This window comes from Canis lupus, chromosome 26, assembly GCF_011100685.1.
Source record: "Canis lupus familiaris isolate Mischka breed German Shepherd chromosome 26, alternate assembly UU_Cfam_GSD_1.0, whole genome shotgun sequence".
Lineage (NCBI taxonomy): Eukaryota > Metazoa > Chordata > Mammalia > Carnivora > Canidae > Canis > Canis lupus.
This window is the reverse complement of record NC_049247.1, coordinates 13,674,767-13,699,943: the sequence shown is the minus strand read 5'-3', so window position 1 is coordinate 13,699,943 and position 25,177 is coordinate 13,674,767. Positions and strand designations below refer to the sequence as shown.

At 45.9% G+C, this 25,177-nt stretch overlaps 1 long non-coding RNA gene across 1 annotated transcript; it reads right to left on the bottom strand.

Moving 5' to 3' along the window:
* Nucleotides 1-1,847: 1,847 nt before the first annotated feature.
* On the bottom strand, nucleotides 1,848-18,103 carry LOC111092596. The gene is made up of 3 exons (XR_005379213.1): nucleotides 18,000-18,103; nucleotides 16,319-17,155; nucleotides 1,848-2,688 (listed from the first exon to the last, which is right to left on the bottom strand). It is a non-coding gene; the product is annotated as an uncharacterized LOC111092596 (long non-coding RNA).
* Nucleotides 18,104-25,177: the final 7,074 nt, after the last annotated feature.

Genomic DNA, 25,177 nt, shown 5'->3' with positions numbered 1-25,177 from the left:
CTTCTAAATGCTCTCTATGCACTGTTCTATTGTACGTTATGACAAGGGCACTCAAGATCTCCAGTCTCTGGAGAGGAGACTGAGGCACCAAGGGATTGAGTAACTTACCCAAGGTCATTCAGTTAGTGAGTTATCCCTCACCTCGGGCTGGAAGTGGAATAAGGCAGGAGAGGAGATGCCACGGTAGTCAGGGCTAGTCTGAGGATGTTCTGGGTGTTGCTTATTTGCTTGTTGTTTCGTTTTGTTTGCATATGTTGGAAATCTTTCCAGATGGGCACATACAGACTTCTTTCTTCTTTAATGTAGCTGGAGAATACTTCGTGACTTCATCATTTGCCTACTGGTGGCTATTTGGTGGCGCCTTATCTCCTACCGATGATACTGTAGCTGAAGCATTCTTGTATGTAAGTTGTGGAGTGCTTGAGCAAACATCTCGGTAGGATAAATGACTAGAAGTGAACTTGCTAGTCCCTGGCTATGCATCCTTTAAAATTTCACTAGATATTGCTAAATTGGACTCCGAATCACTGCACCAGTTTGCCCTCCCCGAGAATGCATTAAAGTACTGATCCCACATCCTCACCCATCCTGGGCATCATCAACCTGTTTAATCTTTGCCAATCTGACTGCTAAAGAATTGACTCATTTAAATTCACATGCATTATGAGGTGCATTTTTTTTCACATGTTTATTGGTCACTTATATTTCTTTTATGAACTGGTTTTCATGTCCTTTGTACATTTTCTGTTTTGGCTTTGTCTTTTTTATAGAGATATATAAGAGCTCTTTGAATACTAAAGAAATGCATTACAAATATTTTTCAGGTTTATTGTTTGCATTTGTAATTTTTTTCACCACATAGGAGATTTTAATTTCTATGTAGTTGGTTATATTAATCTTTCCTTATGGCTTTTGGGTTTTTGTGTTTGCCTTTTCCTCTCTATGATTATATATATTTTTAATGACCATTTTTTTCTCCCTAGCCTTTTTATGGCTTTAATTTTTAAATTGAACATTAATCCCTTTAGAATTTATTTTCATGTGAAGAGTGATTGAGGGGTCCAGCTTAATTTATTGGCCTTGAGGGGAGCTTGTTTAGACTCCTTGGTGCCCAGGCTTCATTGAGGTTGGGGCAGCCACTAGCAGGAAGCTGGGCACTGGTAGAGGAGTGTTATCGAAGGAAGGGCCAACACTGCAGCTGGCTAGGACTTTGGCTGTGGGGGGCTGCCAGGACCCAGAGCAGCCAGCCTGGGGCACTTGGACGCATTGGGGTGAGCCAAGCACAGAGCCCCTATCACCATGGTGAGCGAGGCATATCTGACTTGTCCCTATATTGCCAGTGCTTCTTCTGGGCCCCAGTACATGTTTGCTAATTGGCCTGTTGTATGGAATGAACCATTTCTGACACCCACTGTGCTGCTACTTGGGTGCATGCGACTGTGGGACCTTGAGAGCATTCCTTCACCTTTCTGAGCCACACTGTCCCTACCTGTAATCAGCCTCCATGAGCTGTTGTAAGGGGTTTCTAGAATAAATGGAAAAGTGGGCATGATTGCACATGTCCAACCCCAAAGAGCTCTGCAGGTGGAAAGTTGAAATTTTCAGTCACCTCTTTGCTACTGTTACTATATCTTAGGTATGTCCAGCTTGTAACAAATTTAAGTTGTAAGAATTACAATTTATCTCCTTGTGGGATATAGTTTTTTTTTTCTTTCTTTTTAAACTTGTAATGAGAAAAGGAAGCTTTCTTTTTTTTATTTTTTATTTATTTATGATAGTCACAGAGAGAGAGAGAGAGAGAGGCAGAGACACAGGCAGAGGGAGAAGCAGGCTCCATGCACCGGGAGCCTGATGTGGGATTTGATCCCGGGTCTCCAGGATCGCGCCCTGGGCCAAAGGCAGGCGCCAAACCGCTGCGCCACCCAGGGATCCCAAAAGGAAGCTTTCTAAACATTTTTTCTGAGTAGGTTCTTGTATCTCTCCAAAATGTTCACTGCTACTCCCAAATCTCTGACACTTGGAAAAATAATGATGGCCTAGAATGGGACGGTCTCTGTCCAGTAGCATCAGGTACCTACATGAAACAGCAGCCTAGGGAATTTACTTCTGGCTCTTTTGGAATAAAGTCCCGGGTACTCAGCTTTATTTGATCCTGGGTGAGACTTGGGTCTCTTTCATGCTTCAGTTTCTCAGTTTCTCCCATTAGGTTAAAAAAAAAACAAACAACCACCTTATACCAAAGACAAATCAATCTAGAATGACATGTAGACTAGTGGTTGCGAGGATATGTTCCAGACTGACCACTGACTTCAAACCCCAGCTCCACCATTTACTGGGTGATGTTGGGCAACTTACATACCTTGCTTGTCTCTTCGTGGGGTAGGTAAAAACCTAATCACCTAAGTACCCAAGTCCTGAGTTGCTTAGAATAGAGCCAGATACACAGTAACTGCTTAATAAAAGTACCTGTTATCATCTTCAAAGATTTTGTTGGAAGTGACAGCCGGTCACATACCGAGGCGTCTTTAGTCAACAGTCCCATAGCAGGTGTTGTAGGGAACTGAGGGCGGTGGATACTATAGAAGTTACGGGGATGATCCTCAAAGAACCTGGAGATCCACTCTGATAGGAGAGAGGCTGCAGACACACGTGGAAAGATTGTAGGCCAAGGGCTGCAAACACCAATGCCTGTAGGGAGAGGATAGAGACAGGCATCGTGCAGGAGAAGATGCGCACTATATATCAGAGTTGTAGGCATATGGTTGTGCATATTAAATCATATAGGAATAATTTTTTCTCCACAAAGAAATATGCTTTCTCCATTTGTCCTGAAGCTTGCTCAGCTAGATTTGCTCAGGTGGAGGCCTGGCTACAGAGAACTGGTTCTCTATCATCAGAAAAACACCAGTGCATATGAATGATAACTGACAGCTGAGCCTCAAAACCAGAGGGATGAAAGGGAGCCGTGGGGTCTTGGCAGCTTGAGAGAGGGTGGCTCCATCTCAAAGGCAGAAAGAGAAGGCAGAAATCAAGATTTTTATCCATTTTGATTTTTTAAAAAATTATTATTATTATTTTAAGATATTTATCCTTTTTAAAAAGTGCTAGATCAGATAATCCAAAGATAATATCCTGGCCCAACATGGCATGCCTGTGGGAATGAATTTGGCCTCTGGGCGCAGGTTTGCAACCTCCGCATATGGCCTGCCCTGTAAGAGTGCATATGTGCAAATTTACACACCCTGCAAAGTTATCACATGAAAAATACTGCCTAGCTCAGCAGTTTTATTTTTCCAAATCATTAAAGCATCATCTCTTCACAAAATCCACTGTTCCAACCCACAGGCTACCAAGATCCCTCCATACAAAACTGCCTTTTAGGAAAAGATAAGATTGTAAGTAAAATATATTGTCATGCACTCTTAGGTCCAAAGAAAGTTAGAGAGGGTTTGAAGTCATAGGAGAATTGGTGCACTTGCAATTTTGTTACCTGGTTGAGTGCACCTGTGTTCCCACCAGCACTATTCACAACAGACTAAAGGTGGAAACCACCCAAATGTCCACCTGTGATGAATGGAGAAGCAAAATGTGGCGTGTCCTACAACAGCATATTTAGCAGTGAAAATGATGTGGTGCTGAGAGATGCTCCAACACGGATGAACGTTGAAAACACTATGCTAAATGGAAGGAGCCAGCTCCGAAAGACCACTTCGTGTGGTTCTATTTATACGAAGTATATAGAATAAGCAAAGCCATAGAGACAGAAAGGAGATTGGCGGTTTCCAGGGAATAGAGGGAAGAGGAACTCAGGTCTAACTGCTACTGGTGTGGGGTTTCTTTTAGGGGAGACAGAAATGTTCCAAAATTAAATTGTGGTGTTGCACAACCCTGTGAATATACCAAAAACCATTGCATTGTGTGGCATGTGAGCGATATCTCAAAAAGCTGTTTGAAGAAAAAGACTATATGATTTGTTCTTTTGGTGATCTTTGCCTCCTAGAGGAACAGTATCAGCCGCTGTCATCCTTGAATACAAAGGACAGTGATGAGAATTCTGACCTATCAAATGTACTGGTGGTTGGTTGCCATAGGCAAATATAACTGAGCTCCAGTATTGGATCCCTGGGCCATTATTATGTTATTTACTAATACTATGTTCCAAATCCATATCTAGAGCTATAAACAGTCATGTTAATTTTAGGTCTGTGAGGACAGGGGAATTTTAAGAATGCCGGTGCCTCTTCCCATAATCTGCCTAGTTCCTGCAAGGGGAAGCCGGGGCTGCTGTGCCACCAGGCCCGAGTCACATGTGAACCCAAAGGATCTTGGCACGTGGCCACTGGTCCATCCTGTTTGCTACCAGTTGAGGGTTTGTGTGTGTGTGTGTGTGTGGGGGGGGGGTAGGTTTTGTTTTTGGCAGACTTTCAGACTTCCCTTTCACCATCTTCACCCTCCAACCCCCTCCCTCCCAGAGCACTTCAACCTGGCCGTGAGGGTGAAGTGAAAGCCCCTGCTGTCTGTGAGCAAGAGTGAAGGAGGGCAGGCAGGGAGCAAGGTGAGCACCACTCCTGGCAACAGCCTCATCTGCTCCCTCTTCGTGGCCTCCTTTGTCCTCTCTCTCACTAGCTGTGCACATTTTCCCTCCGTGGAGGGTGTCCTCCGGAGAAAGGCACTGCTCTCCATCCCTCTGGCCAACGTCCTTCCCCAAGAGCACAGAGTCAAAACCATTGTCACCCCTCCCCACTCCCCAGCACCTTGCCCAGGACTTCAGACCACACTTGGCCTATTCCCCACTTCATATGTTTTTGTTACCCCACCTATTCTCTGAACCCTGAGGTCAGCGCCCCTTCCTACTGCTTATTTCATGCTCCGTTGTTTCACTGGGGACCGTCACTTAGCACGCTTCCTGCCTGAATGGGACAAGACCTTTTAATGAAAGTCCCTCTTCACTCCAGGGGCCCTTGACCATTAATGGCCTTTGGAAGCAGATATTGTCTGACTTCCGGGAATCTAAAGTGCTTGACCCGCGCATAATTACAAAATGACCTACCAGACAAGGAAATGTTTGTTTACACTCCGTCTCTGCCACCCCTCCCACGCTGCTTCCCAAGGGGAGAAGTTTGGCACTGTCGCTTCCCCCATGTCCACTGTGAGTCTTTCCTCTCGCTTCCCGTCGCCCTGTCCCCTCCCCTCGGACCTGCCAGCCAGCCAGGTGGTTAAAAGCAGATCGAGTGAGTGTTCTTGCTTAGGACAGGGCTGAGCCGCAAAGGTGAACTGCCTCTGCTTAGCCACACCTGCAGCAGGTATCTATTGAGCATGCGCAATGAGCCAGGCTCTGTGTTACAATGCCGTCTGGAGACCTGTCTGCTGTGGTCCTTGCTCTCATGGAGCTCATAGTCTAGAGGACATGTAATGACAACTGTGACAAGTGCTTTGATGGAAGACTTCAGGGCACAATGAAAGCATTTGATGGGAAGACCTGGCCAGTGCTGCTGGGAGGTTGAGAGGGCTAGAGCCCAGTTATTCATGCCTTGGTGGGCCCTTTTCAAATTAAAAAAAAAAAAAAAAAAAAAAAAAAAAAAAAGGGACACCTGGGTGGCTCAGCTGTTTAGCGCCTGCCTTCAGCCCAGGGTGTGATCCTGGAGTCCCAGGATCAAGTCCCACATCGGGCTCCTTGCATGGAGCTTGCTTCTCCCTCTGCCTAGGTCTTTGCCTCTTTCTCTGTATCTCTCACAAATAAATAAATAATCTTTAAAAAAATTACCTTTAACAACTGCATTGGTATAAATCCAGGCTAGATTCATCATTATATAATAATCATTGTAGTCACTTTATTCTTCTGATTTTCAAAGAGATTAAACATTTTTTCCATGGTTCCTAAATGGATCATGGATCCCAAAGCACAGTCCCTGCTGTGTATAATGGAGAAATCCGGCCCTGGAAAAGGCATCCCTGAGGAGGAGACAACTGAGTGATAAACAGGAGTTAGTTCAATGAGCCAGGTGTGAAATGAAGTCTAGACAATGGATATAGCATATGCAAAGGCCCTGTGGTAGAAGAACTAACACTTAAAGAGCACCAGTGAAGTATAGTTCAGAGAATAAAGAGAAGCATGGATAAAAATGAAGCTAGAGAGAAAGCAGGACCATATGGCCCATGAGGAATTGTAACCTTTACCCTGAGCATTGGGAAATCACTGATAGGTTTCAAGCACAGAGTGTTGAATGACTCCTGAAGATATCAATAGGAACTGAGCTGCATTGTATAGGACTTGGTTTCCAGAGCTGCCTGGAAGAAGCCTCCCAATGTTTGCAACTCAAAGGACACACTTTCCAGCCAGCCTGCTTTCCCCAACCCCCCACGCAAATGCAAATGGTAATCACACAGCACAGAATGCTCAAAGGGAACATTTGGTCTCAGTTTGCAACCCCAAGATCCACAAATTCCAGGAAGAAACTAATAAAACATCAACCTTGAATTTCACCCTTGACTTCAATCTCTTTCCTCTACAAGTGTATATACCCCCAATCTGCACTCGTGCTTCACATCATTGTTGGCCGCTGTTTATTTGGGGGGTGAGGAAGTGATGGGGTGGGGAGCCAGAAGGCTATTTTAGGGAGCCTCGGTTCCCAAAGTATGTTGAGGAATTCATTCATCCTTCCGAATGCCTGTGTCACACCTGACTCCTGGGGCAGATTTCTTTTGGCACAACGGAACTTGGCAGCGGCTTTCTAATCTGTTGTCCTGTTTGGCTTGTTTAACCCCACCCCACCCTAGTTCCTGTTTTGTTCGATTTCCTTCCTCTCTTATGCTGGGATTATTCCACTTATCGTGGGAGAAAAAGGTGCAGGGTTTCAATCTGTCACCCAGTAGTGTGTGGGTCCCCAAAGGTAGCACATGTTGTGACAACTGGCACAGGAGGTGGCGGCAAGTCTTTTCCATCCTCTTTTTGCACCAGAGTCGGGGTGCTATTTTCATCTTCTGATAAAACCCATTAGCATTAGCCTTATTGGAAGATAGTTGATAATTACTGGATCAACTAGATGTAAACTCCTACAGGCTCCAGACCATGTCTTGTGTTTATTTGTTCTGTATCCCTGCGGCGTCTGGAATACAACAGCGTCGTAGGGTCATGTGTTGGTTGATTGGACAAATCCAATATTTCATAGGTGAAGTATTTCTTGGATCCCATCCTCCCTCTGTTGCCCCAGGCCCTCATCATCTGTTTCTTGGGCCTTTGTAATAATTTCTCGTTTCACCTTCCCACCCATTCCCTAGACTTTTCAGACATCTGAGCCCATAACTTCCACTTTTTGACTTAAATCAGTTTGGTGGGGCTTCTAACATTCAGATTTTCCTGGCCTATGTGAGGTTGAGGGCACAGCCCATTTTCATCCATCTTCATATCATCCGTGTCTTTAACAAGACCTGGCTGTTAATACACAGTTAACAATGTGTATTGAATGAATGAATGTGAAAAGGGAGAACCTCTATAACTCCACCAGCCTCCAGCTTTCTCTAATCCCCATGCTGGGGATCCCTGGGTGGCGCAGCGATTTGGCGCCTGCCTTTGGCCCAGGGCGCGATCCTGGAGACCCGGGATCGAATCCCACGTCGGGCTCCTGGTGCATGGAGCCTGCTTCTCACTCTGCCTGTGTCTCTGCCTCTCTCTCTCTCTCTCTCTGGGTGACTATCATAAATAATAAATAAAAATAAAAATAAATAATCCCCATGCTGTGTGATTACCACCGGGATGAATTCATGCAAAATTCTTCTAGCTCATCATTTACCTGAAGTTACTACAAAATCTTCCTCAGAGGAGGGATCCAGAAGAGTTGCAACATTAAATGAGTCTGAGTCTGAGGAGAGCTGTATGCTCTTACCATGTTTTGAGAGTGACCATGACTTCGACATTTAAAAGACATCCCGTGTTTAGAAACCTCTTTAGTTCTCTTTATTTTTAATTTTTAAAAGGATTGTATGTATGTATGTATGTATGTATGTATGTATGTATGTATTTATGAGGGCAGAGGGAGAAGAGAGCACAAGTAGGGGGGTAGGGAGAGGGAGAGGGAAGGGAGAAGCAGACTCCCCCCTGAGCAGGATGCCCAACAACAGGGCTCAATCCCAGGACCCTGGGATCATGACCTGAGCCAAAGGCAGACGCTCCCAGGTGCCCTTCTCTAGTTCTCTTTAATATGGAATGTCCCAAACTCATTTGACCACGGAACACCTGTTTCTCAGGGAATCTTCCAAAACTAGTCTTCCAGGCCTCATGAACATAATATGTACATCTTGTATCCGAATTTCTAAAATATAGGAGCACAATGCCTGGTGCCTCAGTATAATTCTTCTAGGCCCTGAAAGTCTGTTTAGATCATCCCTAAGAACAAATGGTCAGTCCACAAAAACATGCATTAGTTGTGCAGACATACACAGAAGTGGGTATCTCTTTGTGATTTCAACTTCTTTGAATATGGACCCAGAATTAGGACTGCTGGATCTTATGGTAGTTCTATTTTTAATTTTGTGAGGAATCCCCATACTAGCTTTTCATTTTCTTAATGGCTGCACCATTTTACATTCCCATCAACAATGCGTGAAGGTTCCACCTTTTTTGCATTCTTGCCAACACCTGTTCTTTCTGTTCTTCCACTAGCAGCCATCCTAATGGGTGTGGGATGACATCTCATTGTAGTTTTGATGTGCATTTCTCTTATGATTAGTGATATTGAGCATCTTTTTCTATGCTTGTTGGCTATCTCTGTGTCTTCTTTGGAGAACTGTCTGTTCAAGTCTTTTGCCCATTTTGAAATCTGGTTATTTGGGTTATTTTGTTATTAAATTGTAGGAGTTCCTTGTATATTCTGGATATTAACCCCTTATCAGATACATGATTTGCAGATATTTTCCCCCCATTCTGCAGGTTAGCTTTTCACTTTCTCAGTTGTTTCCCTTGATACACAGAAGTGTCTACGTCTGAGGTAGTCCCATTTGCCTATTTCTGCTTTTGTTGCTTGTGCTTTTGGTGAAATCACTGCCAAATCCAATGTCCTAAAGCTTTTCCCTTGTGTTTTCTTCTAGGAATGTTATAGTTTGGGGGCTTAATTTTAGGCCTTTACTGCATTTTGAGTTCATTTTTGTATGTGGTATGAGGTAAGGGTTCAACTGCATTCTTTTGTGTGTAGCTGTCCAGTTTCCCCAGCACCACTTGTTGAACAGACTGTCCTTTCCCTGTTGTATAGGTGATTACCTATTTTTATACCAAAACTGAAATGCACAAGGATAGCAGTGGTAGTAATGAAAGAGGGGATCTGTCAGCTTTATCTGGGCCCTAGAGACATCTTTCAACTAACTCTACCCTACCCAAATCTGGTTTGTTTGGGCATAAGAGGCATGGGGACTGGCCAGGTGAATGTTGGAGAAGTTCCTAGGTGATCTGATACGCATTTCTTTTACTCTGGGTAAAAACCCAGAACCAACAGGGGAAAGAAATCATCAAATTGGTTAGAATGGTCATTGTGCAATGTAGAAACACCTTGCCACAGGTGTCCTCTTTCTAAATATTGCGTTTTCTCAAAGCAGGGCACACCTGTGAGCCATCCGGAGGCTTGCAGATCCAGCTGCCCAGGTACTGATGAGGAGGTGTCAGCTGCCCCATACCTGAACCGGCGGGGAAGCCTCCTGAACATCTGCCTACAGTCTGCACACTTTTTTGAATGGCCATCTCGGGGGAGAGGGAAGGAGGAGCAGCTAGAGGGAGGTGGGGAAAGAAGGGCAGACAGCCCATCCGCTTGGAAGGCAGCATGCACAGATGTTTGCAGCAGCAGATGGCAGCCTGCAGCAGAGCCGTCCACAGTACCCCTGGCCAGCAAGGGGTAGGAAAGGAAGAGGGAGGCTGCCCAGGCTCCTCTGGATCCACCGTCTTGAACAACAGCGGCTCCCGCTGTGGACATGGTGAGCACATCCGCTCCTCCCCTCCCGAGTACTGATCCCACAGCAAGAGTATGTAGGCCTCTTGGAGAGCCAGGTCCAGCTGTAGGCTCATGAATGCTCTTACACCATTATTGCATGGGGGTTATCCTGCAGTGTTTCTGAGTACCCACTCAACCAGAGGCCTGCCAAGCCGGTCAGGGGAGGAGGAAGCAACCGGGGGCGTTCAGCATTTCCTCCTGCAAAGTACTGCTCCACAGGCTGCTTCACTCAGAACCGCCCACCAAGGCCCCTTTGGATCAGGTGGAGAAAGAAAGAGGCCCAGAAATGCGGCCTGAGCAGCCTGAGTGCCGTGAAGTTTCTTTTCCTTACTATCAGTGAAGGCATTAATCCCTGGCAAGCAAAACCGTGGTGGAGTAAGGGGTGGAGGGGTGGAGGTGAGTGGTGGGGAGCAGGTTGGCTGCAGACACACCACCACCAGCACCCTCGTGTGTTCACGGCAGAGCATCTTTCTCCCCAAGAGCTTTGCTGCACTTCAGGATCTTCCTCAACCCGGTTCTTTGGGAGACTACCGCTGGCTGGTTGGAGTGGACCCTGGAGAGGGAGAGGGAGAACTGCCTTGTAGGATATCAGTCCCGGCTCTGCCTCAGTGGTTTCTGTGTCTCTGGAGGAGTCCCATTACCCTTGGGATCTTAGTTGTCCCAGCTGGAAGAAACAGAAAAGCCACTCCACACTGGGCTGAACTTTGAAGAGGCCGTTGAGAAGCTGCAGTGGTGCGCATGGGGGCTGGAGCCCAAGTCCGGAGTTCACGCCTCCCGAGTTCTTTCCCAGCCTTCCCTGTGGAACCTGGGAAATGTAGGGAGTCATCTACACTACCTTGAAGGGGCATGGTGGGTGGTGGGCATGTGCCCAGTGTCACGAGTGACCAGGGAGTCATAGCAGTGACAATAAAAGCCAACGCCTGATCTGAGCTCTCGACCGTGTAAGTCCGTCAGCCCTCCCCACCACCCTGTGACTCGTCCACACAGCTGCCGCTACTGCTACTACTACTCCTACTCCTACTATTACTACTACTACTATTATTATTAGTGCTGCTGCTGCTGCTGCTGCTGCTGCTACAGGACCAGGATCAGATCCCAGGCATCCTGGGTTCAGAGGCCATGCCTCTAACCACTCTGCCATGCTACAAGACAAACAGGAAAACAAACCCATTTTTTAATCCTCCAGCCTGACAAACAGCAGGTTTGATACTGTTGAGCCCTGGTGACACTGTGGTGAAGGACCTGCACTTAATTACCTCCAGGAAGGACTGGGGGGCCAGGACTGAGCAAGGAGTTGGGGGCATTTTGTAGTACAGAGTACAGTTCCATGTTACTGGGGCTCATCACCCATCGAAGAGAGAAGAATGAAGAGGATCAGGGAAGAGAACCGAACAACAGATGGAAGGTCCTCAGAATCCAGAACCACCTTGAACATGACCTCTGGGCTGCTGAAGCCCAGGAGGCTTTGGGCCTTTAGGGATCTTGTTCTTTCTTCTGTTTTGCATGCAGGACTCGTGTGTTCCAGGCACCGTGTTGGGTTCTCTGTCCTTTCCATGCAAAGGCAGGGTGTGCCCTAATGCTACTACCCTGCTGCTGTCCCCAGTTCCGGTGCCTCTGTGGCACTGAGGTCATGGCCACATCCAGGGAGGAGCCCGTTCACCCCTCGGCTCTGATCTGTGATGGGCCGTTCCCCCAGAGCAGCTGCTGCAACAACATTGACTTTGTACAGCGGCCAAGAGAGAGGGAGAGAGGGAGCGCGGGAGCGAGCGAGCACGAGCCTACCCCATTCCAAAACGTTTCTGACAAAATCTGGCACTCCTGGTTCTAATCAAAATGCTGAACTTTGGAACAAATTAACATTCCACAGCCCTCGCAGGGAAGGAGAAATTCAGCCGAGACACACTTCAGTTCACAACCACAACAAAAATAGCTTCTCCCGGGGAAGACACACTCTGCTAACAAGGTCACTTTTGTTTTGCTTCCCCTGCCATCTGGCTGAGCGGCACCAGGGGGCTGGATTTGGTACCGGCTCATTCTGCCGAGGGTGGATGGGAGCCGGGTGGCACTGCAGACGGCTTCCCAGCCTCCTGGCAAAGGGTGCCGGCACAAAGTTACCTTCAGACGTCCCCCAGCAAGCACGCGGGCAGATGGAGCCCCGGTTTCACCCAGCCCGGCTCTGCTCTGAGCTCCGAGTGTGCAGAAGGTGTGACACCAGCAGACAGCAACAAGCAGGTGGGAATCAGAGGAGAGCGAAAAACACGACAGGATGGGAAAGCTATCTTCGTCTCGAAAAACATTCCAGAACCCGATGTAATGCTCGCTCCGGAGAGTTGGAAGTCTCAGTTCCAGAAGGGAAACAAAGACGCATGATTTTGGTTTGGGTTTTGTTTTTTTTTTTTTTTTTTCCTCTCTCTCTCTCTCTCTCTCTTTCTTTTTCTTTTCTTTTCTTTCCTCCCCTCTTTCCTTGTACTTCCAAGACTCCACCTATTTCAATTCTCAATCAGGGGTGTTCAGTAGCCTTCCTTGACTCAGTTTCCTCATCTGTAAGGTGGAAATCATGTAGTGGGTAGGAGTGTGGGAAGAGGTGGTGGGTGGTAATTGCCTGGGGGTCCGTGGCTGGCTGGGGCTCTCAGAGATCCGGGGTACACTCAGACCTCTGTGGCTCTCATGGAGTGGATCAAGGAAGACCTCTTGGCAACGCTCTGCAGAGCTGTTGCAGAACGTAAATGGTCTGCCTACGGTTACTCTGTTAAGGTGAAGACCTGGCACCTGAGCACAGCATTTGGATGACAAAGACCCTGCTGCTTCTACTGCCCCAGTGATTTCCATTCTTTTAAACTAGGGGACTATGAATCTGCACAAGGGGTTTGTGACTTAATTGAAGCCATGTACCTCCTAAGAAGAGGCCAGGGGCCCCTTACATTAGAAAAGTATACCCGCTGGGAAAACAGCCAAAGTTTTTAGTTGGTAAAACAGGGAAGGAATCCTTAAAATGACCCAAACCCTCCCTCCCTACTCTTAAATCAAGAAAATAAGTTCATTAGGGCATCTTCTTCAGGCATTCTTCCCCACCCCCCAAAAGAAAGAGACATAAGGAAACTTAGCTTTCCAGGTGAATTGAATCTGATCTCTGAGGTGTGGGAGGTGTGTGAAGGGGTCTTGGATGCCCCAGTGTGTCACCACTGCCCCTGGGGAGTAGGGTGAGCAAGGGAAGCCCAGGGTCCTACTGTTGCACATAGTTTCTGGACCAGAACTGAGCTCTGAAATCTAGCATAGGATTAAAAGTTTGGGAAGAGCCCTGAAGCCATTGCAAGCATTAACCAGTATTAGGAGTGAGCCCCTCTCTGCTGCTGGTACACTGGGGGCTTGCCACCCACCACCCCCTAGCTGCATGGGGAAGCCTTTGCACTACTCTCAGCAGGGAACATCAGGGGCAGGTCACTGCTCCCCTTGGCCCTAGGACCTGCTCATCTGCACCCTGCCTCTGTCCTCTTGCCTTGGCCCCCCCCCCCCCCCCCCCCCCCAGATTTCAGGAGCTTTGTTTACTCAGAAGTCCCCTGGAAACCCTCTGGTCTTTCATGTCTGTGCAACACATTGAGTATTAATTGTATGCCAGGCAGTATGCTCGGCTCTTGGTATAAAGCATAGAAGAAAAGAGATGACGCTCTTGCCCTCAGAGGGCTTTCAGCCTAGTGGGAAGCTAGACATTGAACTCAAACAGTGGGATGGGTTGAATTGGGCCAGAGATTGACTTTCTAGGTCAAGAAATACAGGCCACTGAAACATCTTGAAACAAGTAAGAACTCTGGTGGCTCCAGATTTTTCTGCCCCAAAGACACATAACCAATATCATGTCTCTAAGCTAAGTTTAAAATAGCACTTTACGTGACTTTGAGGAAATGAGAGTGGTCTAAATCAAAGACAGCATGGAGGAGTTACTGATGGAGATTGGGGGCTGGTGGCTAAAGCTTCTACAAGGTCTTCCTGGACCCTGCCCCTGGGAGGACTTGGACCCTGCCACAGAGGAAGGGTAGGGACTTCATGCACTCGGAGGTCATGGGCCAGGGAAGAGTGAGCAGCACGTGATGAGAGGAGGTAGGGGAGGCCCATTCTGGAGGACAGACTTTCTGAAGCGGGACTCATGGGTCACCTACAGCACGATTATCCCAGGGGCTTGTTGCCAGTACAGAAGCCTGGATCCATCTCAGACTTCCAAAACCAGCATCTCCAGACCAGGAGCTTGGAATCTGCTTTATGGGCAAGCTCCCTAGGGAATTATGGCATGCACAGGGCTTCATAGTCCACGGTAAGGCTTTCTGGATTTTATCCTAAAAGCAAGGGAGGCCATTAAAGGTCTTGGAAAAAGAAATGATGCAGTGCACTTTAGAGATGTTGCCCTGCCTGTTGGGAAGCAGCTGAATGGAGTGGGACAAATGAGGAGATGGACAGACCATACGGATGACTAGGACTAAAATCTGCCTCGCCTTCCTCATCCCTTTGCTTCCCAGTAGCACTGGGTAGACTAGCTCCCGACCTTAGTGCCCAATCCTGGGGCACCGGCTGGTTCTCCCTGGTCATCTAGACCCTGGTGTAGGAGCTGCCTGGACCCTCGAGTGGCAGGTGGATCGGCACTGGCCCTCAGATTGTCCTTTAACTACTCCTTGAGCATCTCAGACAGTCGCTCGCTGTCACCGCAGTGGTTGGTTGTCCAGGGCAAACTGTGACCTCACCTGTCCAGGATGGATTAGACAGTGTTAGGCCCAAGAATGGGGCAATTTCATGGTTCTCCCTGGCCCTATGAGTCTGTAGCATGAGCTTAGGTTGGTAGGGAATCAATCAGTGAGACTGTCATCTCTTAATCAGTCACACTTCTCACACCAATCCAGGTGACCCCACCAGGGCCCCTGGTTTGAAGAAGCACTAATGAGGCGCCCAGTCTCCCAACTCATCCCAATTGGAGGCTGTGCCAAGTGGCTCTTGATTCAGGGCGCTGGTTACCAAAACCAGCCTCCTTCTCCCAGGTAAATGACAAATTGTTCACTCCCACTGCATTTTCAAAGAGAGGCTGACAGAGGGAATGTTACGAATCACAATCAGAGTTTCCTGCCGCAGAGCACACAAGATGAGAATTGATCTCAAACCTTTTACTGTCATCATTTACTGAGTGCTAGAAAGACATACACATAAGTCAGCAGAGAAAAACTCAGAATCCCAGTCTCTGGCTGCCTGTCAGCAAAACGCCCGGATAATGTCGCCTGCTAAAACAGAGAGCGGGATCACGCCGCAGCCCAGCCAGGCCTCCTTAGGCTCCAGAAACACCACGGGGCTCTTTGCCCTGCCTTCCTTATTCCTTTAATCAACGTATTGAGGTGTAATTTACCCACGAGAAACGGTATCCGTTTCAAGTGTGCAGATCGATGTTTTGACAAATGTCTACACCCAGATAACCATCACCTCAATCAGCACGCAGCCTGTTTCTATCTCCAGAATCCTTTCCAGTCTCTCTGAGGTCAGTCCACTCTTACCTCTGGCCTCAGGCAGCCACTGATCCACTTTCTGTCACTATAGTTTCACAATTTTTATAATTTCATAGAGTGGGCCCAGACAGTGTGTACTCTTGGGTCCGGCCTCCTTTACTGGTTTTTGAGATTTGGCCATGTCGCTGTATACGTCAGTAGCTTGTTTCCTTTTATCGCTGAGGAGTCCCCCACAATTTGTTTACCTGTTCACCTGTTGTTGGACATTTGGGCTATGTCCAGATTTCGGATATCATGATAAAGCTATTATCATAAACACTTGTGTAAAGTCTTTGGACATGTGATTTCATTTCTCTGGGGGCAAACACTTAAAAGCAGTTGTTTTGGGGCACATGGGTGGCTCAGTCGGTGAAACATCTGCCTTTAGCTGGGGTCATGATCCCAGGGTCCCGGGATCAAGCCCCATGTTGGGCTCCCTGCTCAGCAGGGAGCCTGCTTCTCCCTCTCTTCCCCATTCATGCTCTCTGCTGCTCTGTCTCCCTCTCTCTCAAATTAAAAAAAAATAAATTTATATATATATCAATTTTATATATAAAACATATATAAATATATATTTTAAAGCAGCTGTTTTGTATGGTAGGTATATATTTACTCTCTAAGAAACTGCCTTTTCCCAAAGTAGATGCACCATTTTTACATTCCCGCCAACAGTGATAAGAGTTCTAGTTGCTCTATATCCTAGCCAACGCTTGGTGTTGTCTTTTTTATTTATTTACTCATTTTTTAAAGATTTTATTTATTTGAGAGAGAGAGAAAGAACACGAGTTGGGAGGAGAGGCAGAGAGAGAGGGAGACAAGCAGACTTACCACTGAGCAGGGAGCATGACTTGGGGCTCTTTTCCTGGACCCTGAGATCATGACCTGAGCAGAGATCAAGAGTCAGATGCTTAACTGACTGAGCCACCCTGGTGCCCCAGGTTGTTTTACGAGTAAGTTCCAAGGGTTCTTTATAGATTCTGGCTACAAGTCCTTTGTCAAATGTATGTATATTCTTTCAGTCTGTTGCTTTTATTTTTTTCCTCCCATTTTCTTTTTTTTTTTTTTCTTCCTCCCATTTTCTTAACTGTGTCTTTAACAGAGCAAAATTTTTAATTTCGATAAATTGTGATTTATCATTTTTTTTCTTTTATGGTCTGTGTTTCTTGTGTCTTAGAAATCTTTACTTACCCAAGTAAGTACTTACCAAGTACTTACCAAGTATGAACCCAAGTTCATAGATTTTCTTCTATGTTTTCTTCTAGAAGTTTATACTTTTAGCTTTTACGTTTGTCTGTGATTCATTTCTAGTTAATTTTGTGTATGTTATGTAGTAAGATTTGATGTTTATTTTTGCCATGTAGGCATTCAGTTGTCCCATCACCATTTGTTGCAAAACTTTTTTGTCCTCACTGAATTATCTTGGTGCCTTTATCAAAATCAATCAGCCATGCACTTGGTATATTTCTGAACTCTGTGATGTTCCATTAATCTGTGTCTAGCTTTTCAATCAGTTCCCCATGATCAGATAAGTTCTCCAACTTCTTCTCTTTAAAAAAATGAATCTATTCTAGGGCATTTGCATCTCCACATACATTTCAGGATGAGCTTGTTTCTCTGTAGATACTTCACTGGAATTTTGGTTGGGTTCATGTTGAATCTCTTGATCTATTTGGAGAGAATCAGCAACTTAACAATTTGATTGAACATGGTACATTGTCCCACTTATTTTAGTCTTTTAAAATTTCTTTCAGCAGTGTTTTATAGTTTTCATTGTATAGGTTTTATACACACTTTGAAAAATTTATTTTGTGTTTTTTAGTATTGTAAATGGAATTGTATTTTATATTTGCTTCCAGTTGTTCATTTCCTGCTCCTGTTCCTGTTCCTTGGCCTTCATCTTTTTCAGTTATTACTTCCTTCCTGGTTGTAACCTGACATTAAAGTCTTAAATACATCTTGTCATTGACACTACTTATATCCAGGGTTTGAAAAGATCTTAATTGACAGTTTGTTCAAAAATTGGCATTGGTGATATCCTTCATCTTGCCTCTTATTTCAGCATTTATGGCTACTCTTGGCATAATTCTCACCTTGTGAAACCATCTTCTTTCTACCACTTTTCTCTTTTCTCACAGATCCCACAATCATACCTCCTCCACAGGGCCTTCAAGAAAGATGCAACAGGTTCTCTGATACCTTTTCAACACTGAATCTTTCTGTATTCACCACCACATTGATGGAAACAGTTATTCAATTGATTGTTCAAAATTAAGGGACTTTACACCATTTAACTCTTGTATGTCTATATTCATTTTCTAGGTGCCACAAAGTGGGTGCCTTGAAACCACAGAAATTTATTTCCTCACAGTTCCAGAGGCTAGAGGTTTAAAATCAAGGTGTTGGCAGGGCCATGTTTCCTCCAACACCTGTTAGGAGAATTTTTCCTTGCTTATCCCACTTCTGGTGGTTTTTAGCAATTCTTGGCATTCCTTGGCTTATAACCTCATACCTCGATCTCTGCTTCCATCCTCACGTGGCATTCACATGATGTGTGTCTGTTCTTCTCCTCTTCTTGTCAAGACACCAGTCCTATTGGATTAAGGTCTCACATACTCCATTATGACCTCATCTTAACTAACCACATCTGCAGTGACCCTATTTCCAAATAAGGCCATATTCTCCAGTATTGGAGATTAGGACTTCAACATATTTTTTTTTGGGGGGGGGAAGTGGGGACACAATTCAAAATATAACAATGTCTTAGCTCTTTCTTTGTCTCAAATATTCTTCCTCATTTTTTTCTCTTTAAAGATTACCTGGAGAAAAAAAAATAAAATAAAGATTACCTGGAGGACCCAGTTCAAAATTCACCTTTTCAGCTATCCCAGAAGAAGCAAATTGCTTCTTTTCCTATCTTCATAGCATTTTTGCATTTGTTTTAGGCAGCCTATCACACTATGTGCAACCTGAGAGCAGAAGTCACCTTATTCATCTGGGAATAGAGGTCAGAGTCCCAGAATCCTATATAGACTTCCTCTGTTGAGTAGCCATTCCCACCATGGGTTTTGCAGGCACATATTCAAGCAATCTCTGATTCTTAAATTTGTAGATTAATGAAAAAGATGAAGAAGCTTTTGAGATCCTGTATTATTTAATTTAAAATTTTTCTATTTTAAGAATTTTATCATTAGGAAATACTCCAGATAACATTTGGGGGTCCTATCTAAATGTCTTCTTATATAAAATGACTTTTTCTGGTTGACTACTTTATGTTCAAAATATAAGCTAAAAATAGTCTTTTAATGTAAATACGGTAAAACTGAGTTTCTCAGCCTTGGCACTCTTGATGTTCTGGGCTAGATTATTCTTTGTTGTAGGGGGGCTGTCGTGTGTATTGTAGGATGTTGAGCAGCATCCCGATTTCCATCTAATAGATGCCAGTAGCAACTGTGACAACCACAAGTATTATTGCCAGGCATCCTCTGGGGGACAGAATCACCCCACAATCACAGTCAAGAGCCACCATAGAATCTCATAAGGCAGTTGAAAATCTTAATGTAAAAGTCCTAAAAAAAATCATCCAAATTTCTCTTTAGTTTGCTTTCTTGTTAACACTCTCCTTGGCTTGTAAGGCCACTCTGCATCGAGACCACTGGCACCATAAGTAGATTGCATGGCTCGGCTTTTCCTTGCTCCTGCCTCTGTACATCTGGAGCCTGTGGGTGGCCTTCTTCACGCAGAGGGAAAAATTAATGCCCCTGCTTATCATAAAGACTCAAGGACTCAAAGAGGGGAGAGAAACCACGCTAGTGCTCAGGCACGCAGAGCCGTGTTAACTTCATTCTTGACGCCCCAGAATCTTCCAAAGCCCTTGCTGAGTTCTTCCTGGAGTCATTGAACTAGAAGGAATAAGATTGTGGTTTTAGAAGAAAGACCAAAAACCAGGGGTGGAAATCATCCGGAGGAAATTTAAAAAACAGTGTGTGGAAGGCAGTGCCGGAGAGAGTTGAGGCGGCCGCCAGAGCTCTCCAGAACCAGAGCCACTTCCTGCACCGGCTTCCAAATGTGGTCAGAGGGGAAGCAGCCCTCATGGGCGGGCACACCAGGCCAGGACCCTTGTAAGTGTTAGTTCAGGCCTGGGGTGGGAGGAAGGGGGAGGGCAGGGCAAACTCTGGAAGTGGCTGTGAGTCTGTCTACTTTCCACAAACTCTTCGTTTCAGTTTGAGAGCTGCTGTGCTCTTCTGATATATTGGCAGCTGTTCCACAGAATGGGGAGAAAGTTGCACCACAGTGGAGACCCTGCCCTGGGCTTTGGGATCTGCTCTGTAATATAAACCCTTTGATTATAGGACAGACAATTTGCTGAACCAGGAAGCTGTTCCTCTCATCCTTTTTAAAAAAATGAGAAGGGGGGCAGCCCCAGTGGCCCAGCGGTTTAGTGCCCGCCTTTGGCCCAGCGCGTGATCCTGGAGACCCAGGATCGAGTCCTACATCAGGCTCCCTGCATGGAGCCTGCTTCTCTCTCTGCCTGTGTCTCTGCCTCTCTCTCTCTCTCTCTCTCTGCCTCTCATGAATAAATAAAGTCTTAAAAAAAAAACTTGAAAAAAAATGAGAAGGGGCACCTGGGTGTCTCAACGGTTGAGCGTCTGCCTTCGGCTCAGGCTGTGATCCCGGGGTCCTGGGATCAAGTCCTGCAACATGCTCCCCACAAGGAGCCTGCTACTCCCTCTGCCTATGTCTCTGCCTCTGTGTGTGTGTGTGTGTGTCTCTTGTGAATACATAAAATCTTTAAAAATAATAAAAAAATTAAAAATGAGAAGTTCACATAACAGAAAGTTAACCATTTTTTTATTTTTTATTTTTTTAAAGTTAACCATTTTAAAGTATATAATTCACTTGTATTTACTATACTTCTAGTGTTGTGTAACATCACCTAATCTATCTTAGAACATTTTCGCCATCCCCAAAGAAACCCTGCACCCACTGCATGGCCACTCTTCACCCTCCCCTCCCCTCCCCCAGCCCTTGGCAGCCACGAGTCTATTTTCTGTTTCTGTGGATTTGTGTATCTTGGACGTTTCATATAAATGGAATGATACCACATGTGACTTTTTGTGCCTGGCTTTTTTTTACACTTAGTATATATTTTGGAGGTTGACCCATGTTTGTTGCATGTATCAATACTTCATTCCTTCTTATGGTCGAATGATGTTCCATTGTAGAGAGACCACATTTTGTTTATCCACTCATCGGTGGATGGACATTTGGGTTACTTCTGCCTTTTGGCTCCCGCGAAGAAGGCTGTTAACAACATTTGTGTTTCTCATACTTAAAAAAAAAAAAAAGTACAACATACATACATAAAAATGTGCCAGGCTAACCATTACAAGTATACAATTCAAGGACACACACCAGTGACACCCATAATGTTGTGCCACCATCACCATGATCTAATACCGTATCTTTTTCATCACCCCCAAAGGGAAGCCCACACCCCCTAGGCAGCAACTCCCTCACCACCACCACCCCTGACCCTAGCCCCTGGTCATCTGTAATGCACTTTCTGACTCTATGAATTTGCCAAGGTGAGAGAAACCATGCAAGTGGAATCATACCTTACGTGTTCACGTGTCTGGCTTCTCTCACTGAGCATCACATTTTTGGGGCTCATCCAGGTTGTATCACGTCTCAGTTCTTCATTCCTTTTCTACATTTGGAAAATATCCCTTTGGAAGGACACACCCCATTTTGTTCACTAGTTTATCTGTCGATGGACATTTGGGCGGCTTCTGCCTTTTGTCCGCTGTGAACAGAGCTGCTGTGAACACCCGTGTTTCTTACCGGTGAGTAGGAGTGTCTGTAGCCCTGGGCACAAAGTGCTAATTTCTCAGCATGACACTCCCCACAAGAGCTTCTGTTCCCCTCTCCCTGGGGTATAACCGGCCGGATGGCCTGGCCCCACAGAAGGCCTTATAACTGCTGGGGTCAGACCTTCCCCACCCCCATGTCTTTGCCCAGGTACATCATCAGCTTAGAGCAGTTTCTTCTGTCCCTTCTCCTCCTGCCTACATCTTATGGGTCCTTCGAGACTACGATGAAGTGTCACCCTTGCAGGGAAGACTTCTCCAGCACGGTGCAGCTCACTTTGCCTCCCAGCACCAGGTTGGCATAGGCAGGTAGCCAGGTAGGGGTGCAGGTAGATCAGGAGACAGGGAAGGCACCCAGAGGTCCGGGTGCTGGTGAGCAGGTGGGACGGGGCAGCTATGGTGCAGCAAGGCCAGGGAGCATGGTGAGTGATGTCGAGGTGCCAGGGACAGTATTACTAGGAGTGCTGTCTGGCTCCAGCAGGATAGGTGCTCAAAATGCGTCCCAGAGCTGCTGCTTCCTATTGTGTTCCTGAAGCTCTTTCTGCTTATCTCTGTCACCGCCCTTAGTGGATCACAGAGTCAAAGTCCATTAAATCTGACTGTCTCCTCCAGTCGACATAGAGCTCCTAGAGAGGGGGGATCCTGGTGATCGTCTTTGTATCTCCAGCACCCAGTCAGTAAGACGAACCCCAGTGAGCAAGGAGGCTGGATTAAATTTCTAGGAGGTTTGAAATAAAACACAGTTCTTATTAATATCACTCATTAGGGCAGCCCGGGTGGCTCAGCGGTTTAGCGCCGCCTTCAGCCCAGGTCGTGATCCTGGAGATCCAGGATTGAGTCCCACGTCGGCTCCCTGCATGGAGCCTGCTTCTCCCTCTGCCTGTGTCTCTGCTTCTCTCTCTCAATCCTCTCTGTGTGTTCTCATGAATAAATAAATAAAATCTTTAAAAAAAATATCACTCATTAAATCACTAGGATTCATTCACATTAAAATAAATATATAGCTTTTTGGATTACCAAGAAAATTCCTGCAAAACAGGTACACTTCTCGAGGACACTGGGCCTATTCTTATTTACTGAATCTATTAGACTCTTTTCTTAAAAAAATGTATTTATTGAGGCACCTGGGTGGCTCAGTGGTTGAGCATCTGCTTTGGCTCAGGTCGTGATCCCAGGGTCCTGGGATCCAGTTCCACATCAGGCTCCCTTTAGGGAGCCTGCTTCTCCCTCTGCCTGTGTCTCTGCCTTTCTCTCTGCGTCTCTCATGAATAAATGAATAAAATATTTAAAAATATATATCTTTATTGAGATATAACTTATCCACTTAAAATATGCAGATCGGTGGTTTTTAGAGTATTCACAAAGTTGTGCCACCATCAACCAAGAGCCGAATATCTATTAGCAGTCACTTTCCATTCTTGTCCCTCACCTGGTCCTGCCCTTGGCAGCCCCCTAAGTCTTCTTTCTTACACTGAGTCTTAAATACTCTGAGCACTAGACAACCTCCCTCCCCTCTGCATGTCAGGCTTGAACATCTGTGTTAGTGAGAAGGTTTTTCTTTTTTCTTTTTTTTAGCTTTTATTTATTCATGAGAAACACAGAGAGAAAGAGGCAGAGACAGAGGCAGAGGGAGAAGCAGGCTCCATGCAGGGAGCCCGATGTGGGACTCGATCCCAGGACTGCGGATCACGCCCTGGGCGGAAGGCAGACGCCCTACCACTAAGCCACCCAGGCGTCCCAGTGAGAAGGTTTTTCCAGGCAGAGAATGAGAGAGAGGAAGGGATGTCAGAGTCAGAGGAAGGAGGGAAGGAAGGAAGGGAGGGTGTTAGGGAGAGAGGGAGGGAGGGATAGACCTTATGGGGCAAAGAGGCCGCAGTTTTATATGAAATTGGGACTGCCTAGCATAGAAGAGTCTTAGGGAAAAAAAGTAGGAGATACAGAGAAAAAAAGAGCGAGCCAAAGCATATTCCTTTGGAAAAGTTTGCTGGGTTATTTTCTATCGAAAAAAACACTGATGTCATGGAAATGAGGTGGCTGGGAATGCTGCAAGGGTGAATGTTCCCGTTGGCTCCATGAGCTGCTGACAAGCTGCAGCAGGAATGTGGCTGGGTGATGGGTCTCCAGTCATCCCCTGACGTTTTAAAGGAAAATCAGGAACACTGTCCCTTATGGCCATCCCCCATTGCGAGGTGTGTGAGGCAAGTAGTCTGCCTGTCGGATTCCAAGTCTCCTAATTTAACAGGCTCGTGAACATGTCCAGGTGACTGCTAGGTACAAATATTGTGCTTGAATGCATATTTCAGCTTTTTCCACTGTGTTCAATTTTTTTAAAGAAAAAAGCAGGTCCGTTTGGTGGACTTTCTTCCCTCTGATGGATGAAGCAGAGTGGTCAGGTTTGTGTGGCAGACAGAATAATGACGCTTCAAGTGTTACATCCTAATCCCTGGAGCCTATGAATCTGTGACCTTATATGGCAAAAGGGGCTTCGCAGGTGTGGCCAAGGGTTTTGGCAGGGGGATTATGCAGGTGGGCTCAGTGCCATCACAAAAGTCTTCAAAAGAGGGAGGCAGGAAGATCAGAGAAGATATGACCACAGAAGTGAGACTGGACTGATAGAAGACCAAGAGCCAGGGAGCCTTCTAGAAGCTGGAAAAAACAAGGAGACAGATTCTCCCCTAGAGCCTCCAGAAGGAGCCCCCCGCACCCCCCCCCCCACCACCGACCCATTGTAGCCTCCTGACCTCCAAAACTGTGAGATAACAAATTTATGTAGTTTTCAGCCACCCCGTTTGTGGTCATTTGCTACAGTAGCCCTGGGAAACTTGTCCAGATTTCTACCTTAAGTCTGAGTTTTGCTTTGAGACGCTGCCTTTTCCCTGTTGTAAAAATAGCTCGCAGTTACTGAGTGGTAATGATGTGCCGGGACCTCTACGAGACCTGGGGCAGACATCATCTCCTGTAGTCTTCCTGGCAACCTGGGTAGAGAGGCATCATCACCACCCTTAGCGGGTGCCTCTCTCTTCACATTGCTTTCTCTCCTCTGTGTGTCTGAGTGTCAGATTTCCCTCTGCCTCCCTCTTCTCCATACATGTGATTATATTTTAAGGCCTGCCCGGATAATCCAGGATGATCTTCCCATCTCAAGATTTTTAACGCAATCACATCTTCTGCCAATGTAAGGTAACAGGCACAGATTGCAGGAATTACGAAGTAGATATGTATCTGCAGAGGGCCGTTTTTCAGCATACCACGAGGGGGTAGGCACCCTATTCACCTTTCCTTCCCACGTCAAGCCTAAGAGCCAGCTCTCACATCTGCACTTTCATAGATGAGGAAGCCAGGGCTCAGAGAAGTTTACCACCTTGCCTGTAATTCTCACGCAGCTGCTAAGTGGGTCGGGCTCTTTCCGCTACCCCCCCACCAAGAATGTTCGTGGAGAAGTGCAGGGCTTGCTCTACCAGTCTACGTGATTTCAGGGAGCTCTCTTAGTTTCTTGGATACTTCAGTGTTTTCAGTTGCAAAATGAGAATCGTAATACACCCTTCCTGATCTAGGTCAGAAGAAATTAGACAATTTTTTTGTGAACATTCTTTGAAAAATACTATGTTATAGAGATGCAATGAGTTATTATTATCTAGAGCGGGTTCATAAAAAGAAGTCTTCATGTATGAGAAAAGAGATGACTTGGCTGAGCATCATGAAGGAAATGCCAAAATATTTATAGAAATCATCACCCTGGCTTGGAGTGCTGAGTCTTCACTTAAGATACTGAATAAAGTTCTGATGCAGAGGCATTAAAAAACCCTCCCTGTTTAAAGAA